Here is a 26250-nt window from a genome sequence, read left to right as displayed (position 1 = left end):
ACGTGTTGGCCCTTGAGCAACGCCAGGAAGCGATGCAGAGCGAACCATACTGCCAGCAACTCGAGGCAATTGACATGCAGGAGGCGCTGGGGTCCTGTCCAGGAGCCCCCGGCAGCATATCCATTGCACATGGCACCCCAACCCGTGGCAGAGGCAACTCATTCTAAGGAAACTCGTTCTAAAGGTACTCCGGCCTGTAGAAAGCTGAGGTTCAACCACAGGAAGAAGGTCTGACGGCAGGCCAGAGTAATTGGTACCCGGAGTGTGCCCTGTTGTCATGCCCATCTCGGGACTCGATCGCGAAGCCAGTGCTGAAGCTGTCTCATATGAAGCAGTCCGAGGGGTGTGGCTGCCGCTGTGGATGATATATACCCCAGGAGCCTCTGAAATAACTTCAGTGGAACCGCACTTTTGTCCTCGAATTGACTCAGGCAAGTCAGCAGTGACTGCGCACGCTTGCTTGTAAGCTGCGTGTACATGGCGACCAAGTCAATTTCCATACAGAGAAAAGAGATCCTCTGCACAGGGGAGAGTTTGCTCTTTTCGCAGTTGACCCGAAGGCCCAAGCGGGCAAGGTGCCAGAGCACTAGGTCCCTTTGTTCGCACACCTGGTCTCGAGAGTGAGCTAGAATCAGCCAGTCATCGAGATAGTTCAGGATGTGAACCCCGTGTTGCCGTAGTGGCACAAGAGCTGCCTCGACGACTTTCGTGAAGACGCGAGGAGACAGGGCTAACCCGAATGGGAGAACCATGTACTGGTATGCCTGCCCCTTCGAAAGCAAACCGTAGGAGCAGTCTGTGTCGAGGAAGAATGGAGACATGAAAGTACGTGTCCTTCAGGTCGATCGCTGCGAACCAATCCTGGGGCTGAATGCATTCGAAAATACGTTTGGCCGTTAACATCTTGAACGGAAGCCTGTGAAGGGATCGTTTCTGTTCTGCAGGTCCAGGATTGGCCATAACCCACCAGTCTTCCTCGGTACAATGAAGTAGGGGCTGTAGAACCTGGACTTCATTTTAGCTGGAGGGACAATCTCGACCATACCTTTCGCCAGTAGGTAGCAACCTTCTGCACGCATGACAGGGGCATTGCCACCGACCATAGTGTAGCGGACTCCCCAGAAGCGGGGAGGAGATCGTGCGAACTGAATCGCATATCCGAGCCTGGTGGTTCTCTCGACCCAACTGAACCAGCGGGGTCATGGGAACCACAGACGTACCCTCGGTGGGGCAGCGAGGCGGAATGACCGGCCCGGACGTGGGAGGCTGAGCGCCCCGGTGTGGGGGCACGGTCATAAGCCGTGTCCTGACAGAGGAGACCAGGGAAGGATGTGCTTTCCACTGGGCCTGCTCTGACAGGGTTCTGGCGACAGAGGGGGACGAGAGTGGCGAGGCTCGTAAGCGGCATGCACTGCCATCCGTGCGCTCTGGGGGCTCAGAGATGGGTGAGTCAGTTCTGTCTTTAACCACATTAGGGGGCCGCTGGCTCCCCCGGCCCTCCAACGGGGGAAGGAGTGGCCCTGCCACCACCTCCTCTACAGAACTGAAGCCCATCTTCAGCTGTCAGCTGTCCGCGTCAGGAGCGCTGGTTTGCCTGGCGTTTAGCAGGCTGCGGGGCTGGAGCGGACTGGGGCGCCTTTCTGCGACCACCTCCACGGCAGCGGCGCCTCAGTGGCGAACAGACTGAGGCAACTGTACCGGCGGCTGGGTGGAGGCAGCAGCTGGCCGCTGTGGCAGTATATGTTTAATGGCCTCAGTCTGTTTCTGGGCGGCCGAGAACTGTTGGGTGAAGTCCTCGACCGTTCCGCCGAAAAGGCCAGCCTGGTATATAGGAGAGTCGAAGAAACGGGTCAGCTCTACCCTCGTGCATGTCTCGGAGCATCCTGACCTGGTAGACCTGAAGGATGGCCATGGCATGCAGTGAGGTGGCAGTTTACCCCGCAGCTCTGTATGATTGCTCAAGCCTTGGAGGGGTGCTTAGGATCGCCACACCACATTGAAGCACTCTGAGGACACAGTTGCATCGCAACAGAGTGTTCAACAGGGGGAATCCTAGTGTACCCTTTAGCCCCAGCCCCGTCAAGGGTAGAGAAGGCGGAGGAGGTCGCCGAACGATCACGGGAAGAAAACGGGGACTTCCAGGATCTCGTGACCTCCTCATGCACCTCTAGGAAGAAAGGAACTGGGGGGGGAAATGCGCTGACGTGTGTCAGCGCGTGCAGCCCCCAAGAACCAATCATCCAACCGTGAGCGCTCAGGACAGGGCGGAGGGTTCCACTCTAGTCTGATGCTCGCGGCGGCCTGGGAAAGCATGGCTGTCAATTCCGGGTCGGACTCGGGCAATGCTGGCACACCCGAAGGCGGCAGAACAGCCGAATCTTTATCCCTGGAAGACTCCAGCCCACCTTGTGATGCGGCGATCAACATCATCTCATCATCTAAAGCCCCGAATGAGACATGGGAAACATCTGTAGATGGCCCCACGATCGCACTCGGAAGACTCACGGGTTGCGGTATATGGCCCGAGGAAGCATTGTCGGGGCGTTGTCCCACACGTAACCCTCAGGTCATCCTGGCCACCAGCCAAAGTATCGCCTCTCGTGGAGGAGATAGATTGGGGTGTGACAGAGGGGACTCTACCTCTATTGAGGTCACAGAGTCTTGACCGCAGCACCGCAATGGTCATGTTCCCACAGTGAGAACATGATTCATCCACGAACACTGCCCTAGCATGCTCTAAGCCCAAACACACAGGACAGCGCTCGTGCCCATCAGATGGCAAGACGGAACAACCGCACCCAGAAGTACACAGGCGAGACATCTTGAAAAAGACGTGCCATGTGCAAGCTCTTTTGTGAGAGGAAGCTCAACAGCTGTGCTGAAGCGCCCAGGGAGAAACACACGCTGTTGCAGACCACTGCACAGATCAGCAGGCAGGAATGTGAAACTCGCTGGAAGTGCCGTCACACCAACACAGACTAGGGAACTGCTCATCTTGAAGATTCTCAAAGATGACATTCAGAAACAGTCTTACAGGAGTGAAGAGGACCTCTTGCTCCGAAGCAAAAAAAATATCTGCATGTTGCCAGTGTACTTCCTTATATACCCACGAGGTGGGGCGGAGTTACGCTATGCAAATTCCGCAGACCCATGGCATTTCCTTGCCATTGGCTCGTTTTGTTAGAACTCGAAGGTGACAGGCTTTCTAAGCGAAACCCCATTCGTCAGTCACTGACGTAACTCGGAGTGACTGAACGAAAGGGAACTACAGACATGGAGGATGTGTGAGTCCGGCGGTTATGTAGAGATGCCTTGTCCAAATACCCACACTTGTGGTCTTTGCACTTGACCACTTGTCTTCTTGCATGATGTATTTCCTCTATTTGTCCCAAGTGTTCAAGTAGGTGTAAATACTGCAAGTGTGTGTAGAACTTTGATTACTCGATGGGTCTTATAGTCTTGCAAAAAATGCAAGTGTTTACATAGCTTTTATTTATTAGATTCTCAATACTTTGCATTTTAAAATAAATTTCTAAATGTCTGTTCAGTAGACATTACTCGATGTATGAATAGACATTAGTCACTATGTACCTAACAGAAGACACAAATTTAAAATAGTGGTGCTTCTACAACTACAACGAGGACCACAATGGAAATAAGTTTTTAACTTTCTTGTGTTATCCTCGACAGTTCTGATTAATGTATAATGTCACTGTGATGACTTCATGTTATGCATTTATTTTTTTACTGTCTAATAAATCAAATCAAATCAAATTCTAATAAAGTGATAAAAACATTTACAAATGTTGTTGTTTTGCTTAGTCTGTTTAATTAGTCATATCATTCACCTGTGTCTTATTAATCAACTTATTAATTCCTTTTGTTTGGTCATGCTTATAAGCCAAGTTCTCCCCGAGGATACGTTTACACGACAACGATATGCTAAAAAACTGACAAGTTTTTCCTTTGAGTTTTCCACATACAGAAGACACCTGGTTGTCAATTCTGAGGATTCTGATTGGCTTGCATGGCTTTATCCTTCTCCCTACACTGCGGCCCATAGGTTTGGCATAGTTATGATGGCGCTCGACGGCGTATTTATGCGGGTTGATGTAAATGGCAACTTTTTTTAAAACGATGTTGTGTGCACAATGTTATTATTGAAAACGGAGGGGGGGAAATATTTGTTTCTCTAAATACCCGGCTATGTGTAAATGTGGCCTAAGATGCATTTTGGTCGATCGGATCACAAGTGGACAGCGCTAAATTCAGGTGTAAACGGGCTCTAAAACATTTTGCGTTGTCCACTTTAAATCACAGAGGTAATGGAAAATGCATTCGACAGGATTGCTTTTATAGTGTAGACACTCATGTGTTTGAACAGCCACAAAAGATCACCTACTCTCTGCCTACTGACTAAATGTATAAACATTATGGGAAGCGCGCTAGCCAGACAGGATTTAAACTTTGTTGGCTGGAGACCCAAGTTTGGTTTGAAGACGAAAAACGTACCAAGCACAATGTTCTCTCACCATTCCTGATATCCAACACACACTAGCAGCGTTGTTATTAACCTCAGTAGGCCTATGTGAAAAAGCTACTTGTGATGATTTTTTACTTCTGTGGTGTTTTTGGAACTTGACCGACCATTCACTTATATTTTTTGGAAACATTCCACTAAACTTTTCATTTTGTGTTTCACATAAGAAAAGAGAGTGAACTTTTATATTCCATTCGCTATTCTTTTAATCCACTTCATCCTTTGTGTAAATATGCCTTTCTTTTGGAATGTCTTTTGGGAAATCTTTTTTCCTGCATCAAGAACATTCTGTATGACCTTCAGTGAATAGAGCCTTTTCATCCTGCATTCAAACTCTAATTCACAGCTCTTTGTGACTTCTTGCACAAGTGCTAATTGAACTAGCGGCAGAGTGTCTTTCGCCTCCCGCTACACAACTGCTCTTGAGATAAAAGCCAACAGATATGAAAGAACAGATTTGCTTCACTCTTCCATGCACAATTCTGATGAGAATTTGTTATTGTCATTTACACAGGAAGCTGGAGTCTCCTGTGAGATTATGGCCTCCCTAAATTGGAACAGCAGTAAGATGTCATATTTTTTTGACTTATCAAGGACAAAACATGGGCCGAACACAGTGCTTTCAGATCGACTGAAAGACCTGACATGGCATGAGAACAACAGTAACACAAATGCTTTCCCGTCTGTGTCTAAAGAGAGCAAACTGAAAGAGGACCCCTTTCTGATGAACAGAGTGAAATATATTCAAATTACAATGAAATGAAAGCTAAAAGGACGGGGCGGGTTAATGTTTTTGATGAAAGAAAACCCAAAAAATGACCCGGAAACCAATCAAGCTTAGCCATCTTGAAGGACATCTCAATTGCACGTGCTGTGAGACATGTCTTAGCGCACGCGAAGGCTTGTGTTGTGTGCAGAGGAGATTTCATGTCCGCGCAGGGTTTGAAATGAGCTCGAGAGTTGCCGTTTCTTCACGTGTAGATCTGTAATCATCTCGCGGAAGTAATTTAGTGTTCTTTTAGGCATTGATTTGCCACCATACAGCCTTCCCTCGCATCCTACAGGGGGTGGAGCTGAGACGCGAGGAAAGGAAGCGAGGAAAAGAAACGAGGATGCACAAATAAGAATTGAGAAGCACACCATGCAGAGGTGGAAAGTAACTAATTACAAATACTTTTGTTACAGTACTTGAGTAGTAATTATTTTTATTTTTTTTCTACTTTTTTGAGTAGAATTAAATTGTGGTACTTTTACTTGAGTAGAATAAAAATAAAGTATTCAACTTTGCTACATTTATTTTTCACCAAAAGTACAAAGTAGGCTACTTTGACAAAGGTGCCGACTGAGCAACAGGGCAAGCTGGCATTTGACAGACACCTTTCAAACTACTGCGGTGGAGCCCTGCGCTTCAGCCAATAACTGACAGGACTCGGGTGGAAAACCAAAACTTCCAGTTCGGCCTGGGGTTGGGGACTTCAAACTGCACTTTGACATTCAATCACTGGCGCTCGTGTTTTGAATCGTTAACGTTTCAATATTTTAGTGAATGTAAATGAGCTAAGCTCACATTCTGATTTTAAATTTTAACACATTAACCATACCCCACTTATTATTTTTTTTTTAAATACTTTTTTATTCATGTAGGACGTAGGATGTAGGAGTATCATAAGCTTAGACGCCTATCGCGGTTTAAACAAATAGGGCTGTGCAACAAACTGAAGCTCCTCTTCTATTATATAGAAATCCTCTTGTCTAATTAAATAGACATTTCTCTTCAAAATTTCTAATTTGCAACCAGGGTTTTGTTTTGCTCTTACCTCTGAGCTTCCACGTTCGTCATTACGTTGTGTGTCGGGTCAGGGGTTAATCTTCCATTCTAAATCGATGCGTACGGCCGTCTGGCAGAAGCTGGTGATTATAGTTTATAAAGTTTTAAATATGGGTATTTTCCTTACACAAACGCATGGTTTCACTTCAGAAGGTCTTTATTAACCCCCTGGAGTAAAAGTGGAGCACTTTTATCATGGATGGATGCACTTTTTGGGGTTTAAAATTTTCTCCAGCCATTCACTGCCATTATAAAGCTTGGAAGAGCCAGAGTTTTTTTTTTTTATATATATAACTCTGATTGTATTCGTCTGAAAGAAGAATGTCATATACACCTATGATGGATTGAGGGTGAGTAAATCATGGGCTAATTTTCCTTTTTGGGTGAACTATCCCTTTAAAGACATACATCATTCTTTTGAAAATACCTGAGATAGCTTGATGAACACAGATATATTATCGCTGTCATGTGTAAGGCATTTCATGAAACGTCATATGTTTAATACTTCTATGAATCTCACTTGTGGACTTTCTGCGCGAGGTATGAATCAGTACTGGGCTTCCAGTATGAATGAAACAGATTACATGAGAGTGTTTAATGCCCATATCCATATAGTGTCCATATCACTATCATCTCTCCATTTTTGGTACAAATAGAAAAATAATACTTAAGTACTTTGTAACGTAGTTACTTGAGTAGTTTTTAAGCAAACTACTTATTTACTCTTACTTGAGTCATATTATTTTTCAGTACTTCTACTTGTACTCAAGAAAATGATTACTTAAGTAGCAATACTTTTACTTAAGTACAATTTTTTAGTACTCTTTCCACCACTGACCCCATGTGTATTTAGTTCCTCTTGTTCATTCAGTGGCTACGTTTACATGCAACCAAGTAATCCGTTAGTAATCGGATTGACGGCTCAATCGGACTGAAAAGCCTTCATGGAAACACCTTAATCGATCCGATTGAGCTCGATCCGAGTGAAATTTCGATCGGATTGAAAGGGGTGGTTTATTGCTTTTCTAATGTGAGAGAACATATAAACACTTGATCGGATTGAAAACCGAAACTGAAAGGACTGCACATGTGCAATGAGTGGAAATCGCGAATTGACTTTTGACGTGCAGTATAAAGTGTCATAAAATGAGTGTACCGTCATTCTAAAATTCTCCTTTCACTTAGTGTCTGTGAAATGAAGTAGTACAACGTCCCACCAGTCCTTGTTTCAGATTCTCATCCACAGACGATGGACACGAGGAGGTGCATTTTTACAGCGTTATAAATATAAGCAGCACGGCACAGAAATGGATCAATATTAAGTCTGCTACAAATAAGTCTAAAACAAATAAATAACCAATGTATGAGAATGGTTGTTATGCGCAAACAGCAGGAAACTGTATTTTCGTGCAGTTTGCGCATGTCAAAAAATCTATTCCGTTTTGAAGCTTGTGACAAACGCGCACATCAACCCGATCACATGTTTAGCGTTCATGTAAACACTATGTTCGGATTCATCAATAGGAATGAATTCAGTCCGATTGAAACAAAAGTTTTGCATGTAAACCTAGCCAGTGTTTGTACGATCATAGTTGCATTTAGTGTGTGTTGCCATGCCTGTTAATTGTATTAGTATTTTCATTAAGTTCAAGTTCAAGTTTCACTTTATTTATCCTTAGAAAGGAAATTTAGTGTGCAGCAGGATATCTAAAAACAAGACAAGATAAGAGCACCACCAGATGCCAACAACATTATAAAACACAACACAGAACTCACATCAACACAACATCAACACAACAACGGAGACACTACTTCCTCAAAAACCAATGACAGAAACCAATACAATACACCATCAGAGTGTCATAATGAACAATGACAAAAATATAAAAATATACTATATAAAATAATTCATAAGATATCACCTAAGTGAATTCATAGTCCTAATAGCCACAGGAATAAAAGAATCCCTGGCACGTCTGGTTCTTAACATGGGTAGCCTAAAACGGCGACCTGAGGGGAGCAAATTAAACTCCCCAAAAAGTGGGTGATCAGAACAATTTAAAATGTGGTTAGCCTTACCCCGGACCCGTTTATCATATACATGTTGCGGCTGTGGTAGCTGTACCCCAACCACCTTAGAGGCAACATTTACCAGCCTAACTAGCTTATGCTTGTTGATCATTGAAAGGCCACTGTACCACGCCACAATACAAAATGTCAAGACTGATTGAATAAAACACTGGTAAAACAAAGTCATCAGAGTCCTACACACGCTAAATGATTTCATTTTCCTCAAGAAGAAAAGTCTCTGTTGGGCCTTTTTACAGGCAGCAACTGTGTTGCTCTCAAAAGATAGTTTGCTGTCAATGATGGTTCCTAAATATTTATATTCATCTACTGTCTCAACATTCATATTCTGAATAACAGTTTCTGAAACATTGTGCTGTAATCTACGAAAATCAATAATCATGTCCTTTGTCTTGGAAACGTTAATAGACAGATAAAAGTTGTCACACCACTCAATAAAATCATCAACTACAGGGCCATGCCCATCCTCATCATTATTCAAAAGGCTCACTATAACAGTATCATCTGCAAATTTCACACAGTGCCTATTCTCATACTTGCTCCTACAGTCATTCGTATATAGAATAAAAAGCAAAGGTGAAAGAACACAGCCCTGCGGAGAGCCTGTGGAGGTAAGGGCTTTTGAGGATGAAACACCATTTACCCTAACACACTGCGACCTGTTCGACAGAAAATCCAGAATCCAGCCAATTAAATTAGAGTTCAAGTTAAAAAGAGACTGAAGTTTCTCAGCCAACAAGAAGGGCTGAATAGTATTAAATGCTGAAGAGAAATCAATAAAAAGGAGCCTCACATGAGTTTTTGAGGATTCCAGATGTTGATAAAGGAAATTTAACAATGTAAGTATTGCATCCTCAACACCTCTACTAGGCCTGTAAGCAAACTGGAGAGGATCTAACTGATCCTCTACCTGCTTTAGTAACTCCTGCTTAATCAACTTCTCAAAAGTCTTCATCACCAATGAGGTGAGAGCTACAGGTCGAAAGTCATTTAAGACCTTAGGGTTCTTACACTTAGCTACAGGAATAATTGTAGAATGTTTCCAAATCTTTGGCACTGTTTGCGTCTGAAGTGATTGAGTAAAAATGACTTTAAAGATCTCACTTAACTGACCAGCACAAGACTTAAGGACTCGACCACTGATGTTGTCAGGGCCAGGACTTTTCCTAACATAACAACTAAGAACTTCTTTTCTGTTAAAAAAAGTATAGTATAGGATGCAGGGACGTCACTAGGATTGGAAGACGGGGGGCTTAGCCCCCAGGGTATTTGTAACTTGCGTTTATAGAAAATCTTACAGTGAATTTGAGTAAAAAACAACTTTGTATATGTTTAGCTGTATTTGTCTCTTCAACCTCGTTACCATCTTCAACCCTGTTACCCTAGTCTCAACCCCGTCACACCTCTTTTTTTATTATTATTTTTTTTAAGTTTATGAATAAGTAATTTAATGTTTGTTGAACTTAGTCAGAAATGTTCAGAGCAATCATAAGAATACTGATTTTAGTTCAAATTCTGAATTTAAGCCATATCTTTGATCAAAAATGATAGGGTTGCTGTCACAAAAAGTGCCCATTTCAGGCTTTATAGCATAAGTGTAAAATAATATGTAAATTTTATGGTGCATGGTACAATTTCTGGTAAGCTACGCTTTTGTATTATTTCAATTCAATTCAATTATTGTAATTTGATTTAATATTGACTAATTTGGATAACTATTAGGTACTCAAGATAGGCATTAATTTTTCTCAAGATAAAAACTCATCCAATTCTGTAAACATACAGACAGCCCTATCAGCTGGTAGTATTAAAAATAACTCAAATTAAATATAATGCGTTTTTTTTATTATAATAACAACAACTTTATTTAATGATATAAGTAAAAATATAATAAATATGTAATATAGAACACATATTTAGCAAAATACTCTCTATAGCTATTTTTTTCTTGCCAACTACGTGCTATAGCCTATGTTCATTAAATGGCTTTCCTGAGGTAAATGTGACATAATTGTTCTCCAGCTATGTTATTGACCTCTTCACGCTGATAAAAAACACTGATTGATCGATATTATGAATGAGAAATATACATTTCGGTAAGTTGTTGCCTACTACTGTATCTTTCAACAGTGTTTGTGTTTTTTTACTATTAGCTAGTAGAGATGATCGGTTCACGTGCGCTAGGGTTCCGTCACATCACATTTACAAGCGCCAAAACGGTATTTATTGTTTGAAATTCGTAATAAAATTGACAGAATCTGAGAGTTGAGATTCTTTTATATCATAAAGTAACCTGCTCTGTCTAGTCTGTCGGTCTCCGTGTCCTCTTTGCTTCACGATTTTTCTGTTTTGCGTGTGTCTCACGGTGAATGAGTGAGAGTTGGCAGGTCCAACTTCCGACTTTCCGGCTATTTTTTGTAGCTGGATATCATTTGTTGCGTCTAAATATGAATGAAGATACGGTTATTGATAAATCGAATTGTTATTGTTGTTCTTATTATCATTTGGGGGGCTTAGGACCATTTTGGGGTAGCTTCAGCCCCCCTAAAATAGGCCTAACGACGTCCCTGATAGGATGAGTAAAGTATTATCTAACATGCATATCACGTGTATAGTATTAATGGAATCTGAATGTACTACATCCACCACCATGTTAGTTAGCATTATCATGTGAGCTTTAGAGTAAGGTGTGTTGTGTCCTGCCATTATTCACAACTCTAAAAAAGCAATGAGACTTCACTGTTGTTGGCTGCCACTCTCAAATTGACTATTTCTCAGAACTCAGTTCTCATATTGAGAGAGCTAAAAGAGCGAGCAAGCAATAGAGAAAAAGAGAGTGAAAGAAATATATAGTAGAGGGAGAAATCGAGATGAAATAGAGTCATAGCAATATGGTGGTAACAAAAATAGTTCCTGTATGAATCTTGTTAAATTATCACTGGTTATGTAATGGGGTGACCCTTTTGGGGTTTCTGTGTGTGGGTGGATGGAGCTGGGCGGAAGAGAAGCTCACGGCACCTTTAAAAATGCGGGGATTTCCTTTTTGAAGGTCATTTTTCCTTTTTTATTCAAAATATTCACAAATTTGTTAGCTATGACATGAAATATCTGATACTCCGATTGTCAAATATATGTAAGTGGAAGTGTTTTGTTGTTTAAACACCTTTATAACGATCGAGTTAGTTGAGCAGTATGCGCGATGGGCGCCGCCATGTTAGTTTGTGCCGCAGACGCAGTTCAGAGAATCGGATCTGTTGGATTTACAACACGTGAATTCATCCACTTCTCCCGAAATACATAAAAGTAAGTGGCTGGTGAACTGGGAGAAGAATAGAGTAAACTTTAAAGTTACTTATACAATGTGTATCTGATATGAATAAAACGTGTCTAATTATAAGGGAAAGGATTATTATTGCCTCTTCCATAGACATCAGTGTGTATTTTACAAACTGTGTATTTTTTTTTAGTACTTAGTATGTTAATTTATATGTCTGAAAATTTAAATAAACATTATGTGGTTGAAAACACTGAAAAGTTGTGATATATGACAGCTCTGAGCACGCCTGTCTCTGGCTCAGCACCAGCCAAAGCACATTTTAATTTAGCAGTTGATGATCATGTGATGCACTGACCGTTATACTCACACCGGTGTGATCGTACGCTCCAGGGACCAGCCTAAACTGATCACACCAGTGTGATCGTACGTGCAAAAGGGTTAAGCGCCGTGGATAAGGAAAATTCCCATCTAATGTTGGACGTGGGCCTGAGGGTGTTCAAACCGTATCAACGCCATGGTATGTTGCATCAAATTATGTATTATTTTTAGTAGTGGCGTTTATTAATGGTGGCTCGTTTATCTAGTGTGATCCAGACGATATTGGTGGGTTATTCACCACTCTTACCGAGGGCCAGTCAATTGTGCTACAGGTAGGTTTTGTTAAGTTGTTTGCCATTTAAAGACGTACTTTTAGATTTAGTGTATGTGTGATTAATGACCAAATTGGGTTATTATTTTATAGAAATCTGTCCGTTACTGTTTTGCTGCTGTGTGGTGGTTCGTTACCGCGACCGGTGGTGCTGCGGGGAAGGCGTTGGGCTGCCCTCAAGTCCGCACTGTGCGTGTCCTCAAATCGCACCACATACAGTAGTAGCTCATTGTATGTGAGCGAGTGTCTTACACTCCTGTGTGAACGAGTGTGTATGTTGAGATCAGTCGGTGTTGTAGTATTTTTTTTTTTTTCCCTATTTGATTCAATTGTATTTCCTTTCATTTGGTATTTTCTGTTTATTGTTTTTTTTGAGTGCTGTGATTGGCTCTCGCCACTGATTATCTGCCGTCAAATCCCCTATAATCAACAAGGGTTAGTCGGTGTTGTATTTTTTTCTATTTGATTGATTCAAATGTACTATTTTCTTTAATTTGCATTTTTTTTGTTTATTGTTCTCTTGAGTACTGTGAGTGGCCATGACACCTTTGATTATCTGCTGTCAAATCCCTTAGGCTATTATCCGATTGGGAGGGTTTACTTTATTTATATTAATTTTGTCTGCTTGCTGTGTGGATTGTGGTTTTCACATGAGTTGTATTCATTTGAGTTGGGGTACTTTTGTTGTTTCACATATTTGTATGGATTTCGAGATTTGAATTGAATTTATTTGGATTTTCCTTCTTTTCCCCCTTCCTAAATGATGAATTATCCTATGGGATATTGATAGCTGAAGATACACTTTTACAGGTGGCCACTGGCTGTTATCAGGATTCTTTTTCTTTGGTATAAATTATATTGTACTTGTGTTTTGTGTATTTTATTTTTGTTCTCAACTTAGCCTATTGTGTGTCTTTTGTACAAGTATTTCTTAAACATCTTTAAGTGTCAATTAAAGAAGATTGTTGGTGTAGGCCTACATCTCTGCTTGTTTTCTTTCAATTTATTTGGAAAACCTATAGTTGTGAACATTTACCATAACATAACTATCTGTATGACTCATTTGTGAGATTTTATTTAATTTTTTTCTTCTTCTTTTTGGATTCCATGCTGGTCCAGGCTGGTTTATGCTGGATAGTGCAGGTCCACAATGTGAAATAATTGCTGTAAAACTACAGGAAATTTTGTACAGTAATGTACCGTACTTCGTAAATATGGTTGAATACTGTCGATGATGATGCATTTGAGAGGAGCAAATAATAACAGCAAGCTACTGTTCAGTCTGACGATGTTGCTCACTCACTTATCTGAAAAACATAATGTGTGTATAGTCAAACAGGTTTAAATGTCAAATCTACAATATTTTATTAAAAAGAGAAGGAAGAATAAGAAGCAGAATTAAAAAAGACTATTTACGCCCTGATTGCGGCCCTGCCAAGTGGATGGCGCTTTCTCCTTCGCCTATTTATTAAGGTAATTGCAAACTTATCAAAGTCAGTGTTTCTCTGTGATAAGTGGTTAGTTAATGATGAGCTAATCATTTACAAAACATTCATAAATGATTAGCAAGTGATATACTAACATTTTATGTATGTTTTGTAAATTTCGTTACAAGTCATTTACAAGTGATTAGTTAAAGCTACACTGTGTAACTTTTTTAGTTGATTCTTAGCAAAAAACACTTAGTTCTTTCAAAAATATCTGTGCTCATTAATGTATATTTACTTCTTTCAAGTAATAAAGTATTCTCTTAAGTTTATAATCTGCCATTGAAAGTACATACGGGTGAGGGGTTCGAATGCCGGTCGCCATGTTGCCCCTCCATCTTGAAACTACATTAGCCAAAGAGGGACATGCCTGTAAATTCAAGCTTCGCCTTTTGCGTTTTTCACTCAGTGACACCGTGACGAATGCGAGGGGGAGATTACTCGCGAGCTCGCGAGTGCCGGCAGATTTAAAAAAAAGATAGTGTGGAGTGTGTGTGCGTGCGTACTCACATTTGAAAGAGAGAATTAAAACGTCAACGCGACAGACAAATCATCAAGAAGACCATAGTCAATATTGGAGTAACTTTTCCCGGATGGAAAGAGCTCATGAGGAGAAAAGATTTTAAAACGGACGCCGAGGTTGCCTGCTTTCTTCTCGACAGGTAATTCAGCCTGTTGTAATTCATTTGTGTAAATTCGAAGTTTTATAGTTGCTTGTCTAACCATAGCATGGTTGTGCATAACGCCAGAACGACCTCTAACTTCATCCTCGCATCAATGGTGAAAAAGTATTGTTTACCTTGTAACATAAATCTGTGCTGCGACGGATCACAGGTAATGAATAGTTTTAAAGGCGCAATTTTTTAAGCTATATAAAAAAAGGACACTGTAAATTTTAGTTATTTTTAATTGCTTTTACTTTGTACACATTGTAACGTTAGCCTAATCTGATTATGCTGGGATAGCCGATTCCAAGGGTGACGTTTACCTCCTGACATCTGTCCTGTAGTTTTATTCATTTTAGACGTATTGTTTATTATTGTCATGGACGAAGTGATAACTGGAAGCCATGTTAATCTTGGAATAATACGGCCACCGTAGGAGTTAAAACGCCCTCGGAATTGAGAGGAACAGAATCTAATATTCACTGGGTAGTCATATACAATTTCACCGCTAGATGGGGGTAAAAATCACACAGTGTAGCTTTAAATGATTAACTAATCATTTATGAAACATGACTATGCATTCATAAATTATTAATACGTGATATGTTCATTATTTTATGTATGTTTTGTATATTCAGTTATAAGTAATTTAAAATTGATTAGTTAATAATTTACTAATCATTTACAAAACATGACTATGTGTTTCATAAATGTTTAATAAATTATGTTAAATTTTTTGGTATGTTTTGCTCACATCAGGTGCACAGTGGTTAAAGACTCCATGTGTTTCAGAGAAGACAGCTGTCTATACCCTCACCAGTCTGCACTTACACTGCAGTACACACTACAGTGTTCAACACCTGTTATAGATGATGTGTAAACGCATGAATAAATTATTTACAACACTTTCTGCATCCCCTAATCTAAAGTGTAAACTATTCATCACTTGTAAATGTGTTACACTTACCTGTTACAAATTATCTATACGTGTATTCAAGGCATTTACAACACATTCTGCACCCTCTAATTGCTACATACATAAAAAACAAAAACAAAAAAAACATTATTTATTAATCATTTATGAACGCAGTCATGTTTCGTAAATTAGTTAATCATTTACTAATCACTTGTAAATGACTTGTAACAGAATTTACAAAACATACATAAAATGTTAGTATATCACTTGTCAATCATTTATGAATGTTCTGTAAAGTTCAACATTAACTAACCACTTATAAATGACTTACACCTGAACGTTATTATAAAGTGTTACTTTTTTTTTTTTTTTTAACCATGCTACTATAACAGTGATTTATTAGATTTTCATATCCACGCTACTGAATGGTAAACAAATCAGCAAACTACGCAACATTAGCTTGTTCAGTTGTGTTTAACTTATGTCAATTTTGTGATTTAATCAAATTTCTGAGGTATGTGTTATCATCTGTTGATTTGTTATAAAATCTATGTGAAGGCCTGGGATCTATTTTACCATTTATTGTTTGGATTATATCAATCTTTCTGTGTGAAACTGTCTGTCTGCAGTTTTGTATGTCAAATCCACTAAATGTATCATTATAATGGCAAGCAAACAATCACTTAAATTATGTGTTCCTCCCTGCCCTCGCTACACCACGGGCAGTGATACACACGATTAATGTGTAGTTTGTTTGGGAGCGGAGCGTGCACGGTCAGCTCTCGAGGGGGCTGACTGTGCTCATTGTGAGCAGCTTCCACAGCGTAGTTAGGCTCCACTCCCGCAATGCACCCTTCAAGGAGGGTGCCCAGGCTCACGTTCCCTGCGGTTCTGGCCCCCCTGCTGCTGAGGTTATTGGTAGTTGAGATTGTGGGGTTCGCATATGGACGTCGTAGAGGGGTTAGAGACGGGTTCAGCCTTTTCTCTGCCTTCACCCATGGGGTCCAGCATTCTCTCTCTGGGTCTGGAAGCACACTCTGCGGTTTCTTCCGCTCCAAGTGAGGGCCCGAAGTTTCAGCTATCTTCCTCTGAGGAGATTGATGTGCTGAGCATCAAGGCAGGAGATTTTGAGGACTCGTCACCTCAAGCCCCTGCTTATGAGGAGTTGGTAAAGGGTTGTCACTTGTGCCGTGGCCAGACTGAACATCGATTGGCCAGCTGAAAGTCAGGACTTCCATCCTAAAAGCAAACTCGAAAAATGTTTTCTGCAAGTGCAAACCTCTGTGTCTGGGCCTGCCATTTTTTTCCAGATCTCCACTCCGAGGTGTCGAGATCGTGGAAGAAACCACTATCTTCCCATGGCTTTGGCCCCCAGGTTTCGAATTGAGGGTATTCCAAAGTTCATGGGTATGGGGCGATGCCTAAGGCGGAGCAGATGCTTGTGAGCTATCTCTCCCCTGACACGACATCATCCCTTAAGGCCCCGACCCTTCCCTTCAAGCCACTCGGAACAACTTCGACTTTGGTTGGGAAGGCATATATGGCTGCAGGTCAGGCCAATGCATATCTGCACACTATGGGAATACCGTAGGCTTACCAGGCCGACCTGCTGATCTTGATGAGGGTGAGGGATCTGTCTCTCCATGCTACTAAGGAGACGTCCAGAGCTATCGGCTGGTCTATGGCAGCCCTGGTAGCTTCTGAGAGGCACCTGTAGTAAAATCTTTCTAATATAAAGAAATCCACATTGCTACAGTACCTGAGGATGACGGAGATCCTCATGACTATACAATGCATTCAAAATTAATTATGTTGCTCAAAAATAAATCAAATCAAATCAAATAAAAATCTGTAAATGCGGCGCACAAGAAAAAGCAATGAACAGCAAAGGATGCTGCACTTAAACAACAACAGCCAATTGCGTTAACCACATTCACATCTCTGGCGCCCGATTATGTTCAGCTTCCACCAATGTTGATCGAAATTCAAAATATGGCTACCGATCAGGAGAGAAAATGTTGGTCAGAGGGGGGTGCAAAATGTAAGATGGGTTATGGAAAGATGCAAAAAACAAAAAGCCTTCCCTGCCAAAACAATTGTATCCAAATTTCACAAAGTGGTCTCACAAGGCAGACCACATCTCAATTGGCAATGAATGATCAAATTGGAACTTCTTGGGAGGCCCCATGATTTACAGATGTGGCAGAGAAACTCTGTCAGAACTGTTACATTTGCGCAGCGAATAACGTGGGAAGATGAAGTAAACCACAAACTTACTCCACCCACCCCACAAAAGAACTTCCTTTTCAGCACATCATGATGGATTTCTTCGAGTTGACACCATGCCAAAGTTATATGTATTGTCTTGTAATTGTTGACATGTTTTCAAAGTGGGTTGAGTTTTTCCAAAATAAAAAAGCTGATGCTACGGCTGTAGCAGAAGCTCTAATTGGAAAAGTTATCCCAAGATGGGTAGTACCAAAAAGATTGTCCAGTGATAATGGGACACATTTTGTAAATAAATTGAATCACAAAATTGGCAAGCGGATTGAGAATAAATTTGAAAACTCATCCACAAAGTGGAAAGGGCAAATCAGACTGTAAAAACCAAATAGACTTGATGGCCATAAGAGCCCGAAAAAGGACCAGGACAGACCTCAGCCCACATTAAATTCTTAAAGGTTGTCCTATGGGAGTGGGAATCAAGCCTCCTCCCCAGGAGGCAAGGGGTATAAATAAACAGGAGGCAAATAAACATAGCCTGGTGAGACAATGACTTTCCTTTACAGTAGGCCTATGCCTAACTTTATCGAGGTAAACGCGTACCCCCTGACGCCAGACATACGTCTAGGAGTGGAGAGGAGTGACAAAATCACGGTAGGACTGTACAGTGCAAACAAAGTATCTGTCTAGCATTGCCATGTCAGTGCAGCCGCGGCGCTACCATTGGGCCCGGGTGGATTTTAGGTCCGGGCCCACCCATTTTCTACTATGGTTTTGTACGTTTCTTCATTCGGATCTATTTGCGATCCATTCCATTCTAAACAAACAACGCAGTTTACATGCTTCATCCTTGTTACATTATTCATTAAGATAATAATTAATAAATGCACGCATAATTATCAGTGAACTTGATAAATGTTGCAGATATGTTTTACATGCATGCACAAACAAATGCCTTTCAACATATGTGTGCAAAATTCAGAATAAAATGAATGTACAGCAATTGTACAAATAGAGAGTCTGTAGGCATACTATATGTGTTGTAGCCATTAAATAAGCTCATTTAGTTTCATATTTGTTCAAATGTTATAATGTTATTTTTTCATCTGTGTTGATTATGAAAAGTGAACCGCACGAGTAAGATAGGATATACGCAATGTCGAGAGACATGGAGCGGGTCAGACATGATTTTGACCACTTAATTAAGTTTTGGTTTGTAGAAAGCCTTTTTTTAAGTGAATTTCGTTTTGTATAAATTGTATCTTAATTTTAATATTTTTTTATCAACCAATTGCCTGGATTTAATAAATAAGAAGCAAATATATAGCAGACAACATAATCATGGAGGCGCCCGCGCGGTCACTTGCATTGCTCGTGAACAGGAGCGCATCTCATCCTAACTTAACGAAACTCAGCATATGCCTCACAGACATGAAATATATCTTAAGAAAGCTTGAAATGTCTTTTTAACAATTTAAAACGAAAAGAAATAGGCTACTCTCTGGTTATGTAATCCATGATGTGCATTTCTCTCTATAGGCGCGTTCACTACGGAGATGGCGATCGTCAACTTCATCTTTACAGCTGTTGTTGCTGTTAATAAACTAAATATAATAGGCCTATAATTTTATTAAACAATAAATTAAATGAAATTGTAATTGTATTAAAAAAGCAACAAAGAATTCCTGTTTATTATTATTTTTTTAACCTATACTAATTACGCATAATTATTATTTTTTTTGGCTTATTTTAACTGGCCCATCCAGTTTTCTGGAGGCCCACCTACAATAAAAATCCTGGCGCTGCTAGTGTGTCAGTGTATTGATTCATTGTCCCTTCATAGTTTGCAAGAAACATTTAATAAACTGAGCGTCCTATTCATCTGTCAATATGAAACGCGACTTGGCCATTCTAATTAATGATCGGAAGAACGCGTATCGACCACCGTTACTGTAAAATATGCACGCATGTCCATTTAAACTCGATTTTGGTCAAATGTGGATTATATCATTATACTGGCAAGAATATGGTTACATTTAAAGATGCCGTAGCAAGTATGACAACGCTATGTTCAACTGCTTTCGAAATTACGGTGTTTTTTTCACTTCCTGAAAAGTAACCGTTTTGGACATAATGTGAGTTTCATCGGGCAGCGACGAAATGATTCTGATTAGTGTGACAACAATAGTCTCTATTCAAGTAATTTTGATTATCTAAATTTTTAGGATTAATTCTAAAGTTATGCCTTTGTTACTTACTCTGCTTATCATAGCACTTGTGGTTGTATATACTGCTAGATGTATTCATGCACTAATGAGAAAGAAGGACAGTGTGTGTGTACAAATGATTAAGTTGGAGAAAAATGTCTTTGATATTTGGAGAGCAGAGAGAAATGTTGACGTCAGATAATTTTTTAGAAAGAAACTAAGTAGGGGAAGATGAAGGTCAAAAGCAGTCATTTTATTGAGAATGTGATCGTATAAAAACAATCAGAGGGGGGAATGTGATAGAAATATTTTATGTAATGGATATTTTCAACATTAAATGTACAGAGAAATGCAGACTAAGGATGATCAGGTCAAAGGCCATATACTTAACCAAAAAGTGCTCAACACATTAGAACTAACAGTCATATGACTAGCTTAGATCATTACAAACCAATCACCAGAACAAATCACAGTGAAGAAGAATTGAGTGACATTGATTTTTACTCAACTGTATGATATAAATGTACGCATCTTTCTATTCATAGAGACTCACTTGGTTGTTGTGGCCAGTGATCTCCCGGACGTGAATAAAACTTAATTTCTACAAAAAGCAACTTGGAAATCATGTCAGGTATATGCTGCGCAGCTGAGAAATAGATTCTACGCTCAAAAGACAACAGCAGAACAAGTGTGATTGAGGTAGTAATAGAAGTACTAAAGATTCTATGCTCAAAAGACAACAGCAGAACATCAAGTGTGACTGAGGTAGTAAAGATTCTATGCTCAAAAGACAACAATAGAACATCAAAGTGTGATTGAGGTAGTGATAGTAGCTTCTTGACGGGACGCCGTCACCTTACTTCAAGGAAGTATTGTATTGTATTGTATTTTTAACAACTGCAAGTTGTTTAAATTGTCCGTGGTAAAGAAGTCAGATTAAGTAGGCTGTATATGTTGTATACGTATTAAGAATTTCCACAACAGTACAAACCAGTATTGTGATTAATTCCCTGTGGCTAGAGCCCGAGCTATAACCCTCTTACAGGCAAGCTCAACGTTCAACGTTCAGAGTTCTCTACGTTCACAGTAGCCAGGGAGGCTCACAGAGAGCACATGGGACGGAGGCCTCAGCACTACATCCTACGCCTGTAAAGGAGGCTACATCATAGAGCCAGCAGCTTTATACAATATCGGGCAGAGCTCAGGGGAGTGGAGGCCTCTAACAGAACGACTCTCTATGGCTAGAGGAGGCCTAGCAATGCTCTGGTTCAAGCGCAGTAGCCAAGGAGGCTCACAGAGAGCCTAGCAACTTAGCCCCTGGCTGAGCTCATGGGACAGAGGCCTCAACACTACGCCCTACACCTGTCAAGGAGGCCACATAATAAGCCAGCAGCTTGACACAATATCGGGCAGAGCTCAGGGGAGCGGAGGCCTCTAACAGAATGACTCTCTATAATGAGAGGAGGCCTAGCAATTCTCCGGTTTAAGTGCAGTAGCCAAGGAGGCTCACAAAGAGCCTAACAACTTGGCCCCTGGCTGAGCTCAAAGGATGGAGGCCCTGGCTTAACGACTCTCTTGAGAGAGGAGGCCTAGCTACATCCAATGCCTGTCAAGGAGGCTTCATAGAGGACCTATCAACTTAACTCTAGTAAACAGGCCTAAACAGGAAGGCTCTCTATAGTGTGCGGAGGCCTGATGACACTCCCATCCCAGGAGAAGCAAGGAGGTTCACAGAGAACCTGCCACTCAGTACCACTGCCTAGCCGAGCACTAAGAACGGAGGCCTCAGCATGATGACTCTTTAAAACAAGAGGCCTACTACATTCCACACTCAGGACAGCTTCCAAGTAGGCTTGTTTATGTATATATACATTTATACACACAAACAAATTAAATAAATTTCAAAAGTGCGAGAGATGTGTGGTTTGCAGAACTTCAGAAAGACTTAATAGTCTGTAAGAGTGTACATTTTAATATTAGAAACAGTAGTATTAGTTTGACAGCAGATATATTATAAACTCAATTTATGACTCTGGACAACACAGAAAAATAGCCTATTGTGTTGTTGAAAAGACTATTTGTGAAGCTGATTCGAACATAAAGCTTACATGAGGACTGCTTTCTCTCGATCAGCAGCAGCATGAAAGCAGGTTTAAATATTGGCAGCGGCTATTTGCACTAAGTTTAAGTAAAAAAATATTATATTTATACTAAGTGAAAATAGCAGCATTGTCTTAGCCGTATGCTATTTACAGTAAGTAGCTACAAATAGGGATAGATTCTATTTACACTATGTAAAAATAGCAGTAAAAATTTGCAATAAGTGTAAATAGTTAGATGTAGTGGCAGATACTATTTGCACCTCAGTGTTGTTGGACAGTAAATGGTATGCATTAATAACAGAGTATAAATTATTATATTTATTAAAATTATTCATTGGAGGCCTTTCAGGGACTTTATAAAGCCCTCCCTACACCTACCCCTAACCCTAACCGATAAACACTTTATTATAAAACACAAGTTAGACACTTTATTTATAATTATAAAACTGAACCAGTCCTTGATTCTGATTGGTTGAGCCGTGTTCAAAGCTGTTGTAAATTACTCAACAAACATACACCTGTGATCGCATTACATTAGTATTCCTGCTCAACTGCCGTTTGTGATTCTTTGTTGCTGCATGTATTGCTTAGCAACCTCTTTCGAACTACATTGCTTGGTGGAGGAATAAATGTGTTATAACGTTATATTTTTAAGTAACCGAGTAACCGTTTTATAAAAGCTAAGTGCCTAACAACGCCCCTTGGCTGTTCTAAATCCACTGTAAAACACAGCTTTGCGGGTCCACTATTAGACATAGTGGAATTTTTCATTTAGGAATAATATCGCGTGTGTGTTTGAATCCTGATTGTAACCTTTTAATGATTAATAGTGCATCCATATGAGCCTCTAGCCTATATATTTTTGTACCGGTATGCCATATTGGTATATGCCCACCCCCCACATCCATCTCCCACCCCCATCTCCCCCTTCTGCTGTCCATGTATGTAGGCATATACCTAATTGTATGTATAGCATAGTACCAGCATAGTGAACATTTAATCAAGCATAGAGGTCTGTTTTCAAAAGCATTAAATGAAAAGTTTCTTAAAGATTATTGGGTTGGGAGCTTACTTCCAGTTTTAACATGCAGTGTTTGTACTGGGAATAATTTAAGCAGAGATCTGGCCAGTATCTTGTAATTTCTCTTCCATTATGTAAGAAATTCAGAAACTCGGGACATGGGGCTCTTGAGATATAATTCAGCCTACAACAGCTGAAAAGAAAGGCCCATTCTTTATTTTCTCTCTCTGAAAAGGGCCTTAAATTCCCTGCAGTGCGAATTTGAATCCAAGCCATCCAGCACTTCAGCAAAAGCTTAAAAGTTTAAAATATTAATTTTTTATGATAGATGTTTTACAGGTTCTGTAGCTCTCACAGTTGACAAGCTATATATTTAAGAATGTGCACTTCACACTTAAATGTGCACAGTAATTGTTGTTGTCTGACAGGCATTACAGTTACTCCCATAGACACATTACTGCCAGTAACACACAGTATATAGTGCTGCAAACAATTGTTTTGAAATGGCACTCATAAAATGTTTCAACTACCTGACTGATATCACTGAAATAAGTGTTGTGAGAAATCACAGTTGTCTCTCTGAAAGCTCTGTGCACTGTGCAGAGCAAAAACGTATCTGACTGCAGCCTGAGCATGTTAACCAATCAGAATCTTGAAGGCATCCCTATCAAAATAGTATTCTGTTTATTATCTTTCATGTGAACTTTTAGCTCAACCAGTGGTGTGTGTTTGTGATATGACATGTTTGTGTTATTGGGTCCCCCTAACCCAGGCTATCTGGCCCTTCCCCCTACCCCTACCCCTCCAACCAAAAGAGAATCGAGACAACCCTACCCCTTAACGGGAACGCGCAAAACAGAGGGGTAGGGGAAAGGGAAGGGGTAAGGGGTAGAATTGGGATTGGGCCTTACATTACTTTTGGAGTAGTGCCTAAGGCTACACTGTTAAACAACGGAAGTAATGTTTTTATACTTCTTTATTCATAACCGACCATTCTACAAAAGAAGCAGGTGTTTATGATAAAGTAAGTCAAAACTGATTGACTGTTTTGGTAACACTTTATAAAAACTTGCATTAAATATAGCAGACCATTATTTAATGTACATTTAAATGCTTACAAATTTCATTTCACTTTAAATTCATATGATCAAACACTTTATTAAAATCTACAAATTATTTTTACAGATGGTTAACAATGATTAAAGCTTCCTTCATAAATCATTACAAAACATTATATAATACCCAATGGATTAGTAGTTAATATGTTCAAACAGCTATGAGATAATATACATAATCATAATGTAATGTAAATAAAATGCTAACAAATGTCATTAAACTTTATTACCTAATGCACTTTTTTTTACATTTACAAATATTGTGAAAAAAATGTGTTTAATTAATTTGAAATACTTTACACTGTTTCTGTTAACTTATTATCCATTAACTCATAACCACAGTCCGTAGAGTTCACACATTAGATCTTTGTTTGTTGTGGTGTGTATGCAGACTTTAACTATTTTACAAATCATTTATTCTTTTTTTTTTTTTTTTTTTTTTTTTTTTTGCAGTACCAAATCTAAAGTTAAAACTATCCATTATGATAACACTTTATTTTAAGGGTCCAGAATAATGCATTAGTTAAGCATTAATTAATGAATAACTTTACATTTTAAGGGTCCTTAATTATGCGCTAGCATAAATAAACTAGTAATTAACGATTTACTTGTTCACAATTATGCATTAGTTAAGCATGGACACAATAGTTATTAATGATTAACTTAATATATAGTAATGGCATATTAGCCATTATTTACAAATGATTAAACATTTGAAAGATACACATTCAAGCTATAAATAAAAAAAATAAAAAACCCTAGTAATTAATGATTAATTGAATGTAAAGTAAACGCCTTAATAAGCCATATATTATTTTTGTGTAGTGATGTAATTATATGTATGTGCCATTATATTAAGTTAATTGAACAATAAGCTAGTAGTTGTTTAATTACTGCTGTTTTTGCAGTTATAAATTGCTAAAATTGTGTAATAAAGACAATTGACCCCCTGTTCTAAAGTGAAAGTTATCAAAGATGGCCACCGTCACTCCGCCTGAGCCTTCAAAGCCTGTCCCTGAGCCTGTCCCTGAGCCTAAGCCCATAGCTCCGCCCAAGAATTTTTTTTTGGGGGGGGGGGGCTATTACGTCCTCGGCCATACTGATCATACTGGGCTCCCATGGAAAGGCAATGAAGGCTGATCCACCATGGCCGCCTGAAGAAGACTCACCCCCACCCTCCCTAGTTTCACCATCTTCGGCGTGAGGACACGCCTACTGGGAGGGGGGAGTACTGTCACTGTCATCTGTTAGTCACCGTCTGCACTACATGTCCCATCATCCTCTCCGGCTCACACCTGCACTCACTCCACCATTACCCGCACCTGCCAGCGATCATCGTTATCACCTTGTCTTCATTGTTCATCAGTGTATTTAAGTTTCTCTCTGTTCTATGTTCATGGTCGGTTATTGTTTGTGTTGCACACTGTTTCGTATGTTGGCTAGTAATCGTGTTCGGAATAAATCCTCTTATTATTTGTATCTTCATTGTCTTCATCATCCTTTGGGAACCAAGTGTTACACGTACGGTATTGAAAAAGATATTTTGAGCCACTAATCCCTAAACAAACCTAAAAGAGTTATAAAGAAAAACATAACAGACAGAAAAGTGTAATCATAATAATTTATTTATTAAAAGCGGTAACAATAGTAGTCTGAATGACGATGTGTTGCAGTCGCAGTCCTCTCTGGTGATATAATAGTTTTGTTTCAGGTACAGAGCAGGATTTAAGTTATTAATCCATGAAAAGGGTATCCCACTTCACTTCACGGCATGTCGCAATCTGTGACGAAGCAGGCGAGAACCAATGCGTTTTATATCTGCCATAAAACTTGTTGTGTCTAGCTTTTTGAGGCAGCAATTTTTGAATTCATAACAAGCTCGAGATTTGTTTACGGTCACTGTTGAGAATGGAGATGAAGATCGCTGAAATTTTATTTGGATCTGTTCCTTGCAGTCGTATGGATTCTAAAGATGTGGATTACGGCAAACACATTAAATTGATGTATTTTGTGTATTTATGTTGCGTTTTGGTGTATTTTCTAGTCCTGTGTCTGAGAAAATGCCTTTTGTGTCCCACGGTGAACAAAATAAGTATTACAAGATAAATAATGGTTAAACGATTAAGAAATGT

This window comes from Squalius cephalus (assembly GCF_949319135.1).
Source record: "Squalius cephalus genome assembly, chromosome: 2".
NCBI lineage: Eukaryota > Metazoa > Chordata > Actinopteri > Cypriniformes > Leuciscidae > Squalius > Squalius cephalus.
This window is presented reverse-complemented; position numbering follows the sequence as displayed.